The sequence below is a fragment of the Cynara cardunculus genome, unplaced genomic scaffold (genome assembly GCF_001531365.2).
Source record: "Cynara cardunculus var. scolymus isolate 2C unplaced genomic scaffold, CcrdV1 Un_Scaffold_6528, whole genome shotgun sequence".
Taxonomy (NCBI): Eukaryota; Viridiplantae; Streptophyta; class Magnoliopsida; order Asterales; family Asteraceae; genus Cynara; species Cynara cardunculus.
This window is the reverse complement of record NW_020203016.1, coordinates 24,850-26,886: the sequence shown is the minus strand read 5'-3', so window position 1 is coordinate 26,886 and position 2,037 is coordinate 24,850. Positions and strand designations below refer to the sequence as shown.

Here is a 2,037-nt window from a genome sequence, read left to right as displayed (position 1 = left end):
TTCTCCTCTCCATCAAATATCTCTCGATCATACCTTCTCATAATTCATAATGGTCGTTATCTCCGAAGAATCTTCATCTTCTTCAAGCCGTGATSAATATAGATATGACGTATTTTTAAGTTTTAGAGGTCTTGACACTCGTCATAATTTCACAGATCAACTCTACAAGACCTTGATCGAAACTAATTTCACAACTTTCTTGGACGATGAAGAGATCGAAACCGGAGAAGATCTGAAACCGGAATTGGAGAGTGCGATCAAAACATCCAGGGCTTCTATTATCGTGCTGTCTCAGAATTATGCTTCTTCAACATGGTGTCTTGACGAACTAGTATTGATCCTCGAACAATATAGGACCTCCAACCATATTGTCATCCCCATCTTCTATCATGTCGAGCCCACCGATGTCAGGAAGCAACAATCCAACTTCGGAGATGCAATGGTGAAGCATAAACAGAGGATGGAGACAGAGACAAATGAAGAGAGAAGAAATCTTTGGTCTAAAAAAATGGAGCTATGGAATAAGGCGTTGACAAAAGTTGTTGAATTAAAAGGAAAAAGTGCAAAGGACCGGTAACAATCTACTTCCCAAGCAATTTAGTATTTYCTTTGATACCATAAATATGCATATCTGGTCTATTTTCAGTTTAATAAATTGGTTAAAGATGCATCCTAGAGTCTACTTTTCAAGCATATGATCCATAGGTCAATTCATCTTGATTGAGAAACCATTTCCAGAATTCTAATATGATTGCTTCAGAAAATATAATTCTAACAAACTTTGAAGACATGGCAAACAATTTGGTTTGCATCTATTATCATATCATTCAATCTTTGAATCATTACATCTGCAATGGTAATACAGGGATCTTAATTACTACTGAACTAACCCTACTTATAAGTAACAAACGATAATCTTTAACTTTTTGGTGATATTTTGTTCATATTCGTGGGGAGGGATTTATACTTATTTAACAAGGAAATTATCTGCTCCATCCGACTAGTTTCGTGTTTACATAAGTTAACATGAGCTTTGTAAGTTCGCCAAGCTCCSGAAATGAAACAATAGCAACGCTTTTTTATTGACCAAAAATTCAATATAAGAAATAWTTGTTTTTAATTGACATCATTTAAGCAATTATATAAAGAGAATTATCTTGGTTGAACAGGAAAATGTTAAATGTGCGACTATTTGAATCATTTACATAAGTTATCTACATATATATAACAATCTCTTTGCAAATGTAACGTCATATGATAYCGGCACAAAAATATAATTAAAAATAACAATAACGAAATGTCATATATATATTTTAGATGGATCTGGTTTTTTAAGTTTTCAAATTGATGTTTCAAATTTCATATTAAGATCAATTTTCAGGAAAGAGACGGAGTTAATTGAATAAATTGTTACAGATATCCGTCGTAAATTAGGTGTACCCTTAAAAGTAACGCTGCCACTCCTTATCGGCATGCACCATCACATAAATTTCATTACCTCTTGGTTAAAAGATGGATCCTCTCCTACCGCTTACATTATCACAATCTTGGGCATGGGAGGGATTGGGAAGACATCTTTGGCCAAGTATCTCTTTTGGTTGCATTGTCATGAATTCCAAAGAAGCAGTTGTGTTGAAGATATCAGTAGGAGATGTGCTGAAAAATTGGATGGATTGCTTGATTTACAAAAACAAATTTGCGGTGATATTTCAAAGAACAGTTCAATTCAAGTTCATGATGTTTCTATATACACATCTCAGATTCAGAATGCACTAGCACATAAAAAGGTGTTTCTAGTTCTTGATGATGTTGATAGTTTCAATCAATTGGATGCATTACTWGGAAACAAAGGTTTTCATCCAGGAAGCAAAATCATAATAACAACCAAGGACGCCTCGTTGACAGAAAAGTGTGAGCTATTCAACCAGATAGTTCGACCCAAGCATACAAAACACTTACTCGAAGGCTTAGATGAGTCTGAATCACTAAAGCTTTTAAGTTTGTGTGCATTCAAGTGTAAGAATCCCAAAGAAGGTT

The 2,037-nt window shown here is 34.5% G+C and overlaps 1 pseudogene; it reads left to right on the top strand.

Moving 5' to 3' along the window:
* Nucleotides 1–11: 11 nt before the first annotated feature.
* Nucleotides 12–2,037, top strand: part of LOC112504690 — a 4,616-nt pseudogene continuing 2,590 nt past the window's right edge.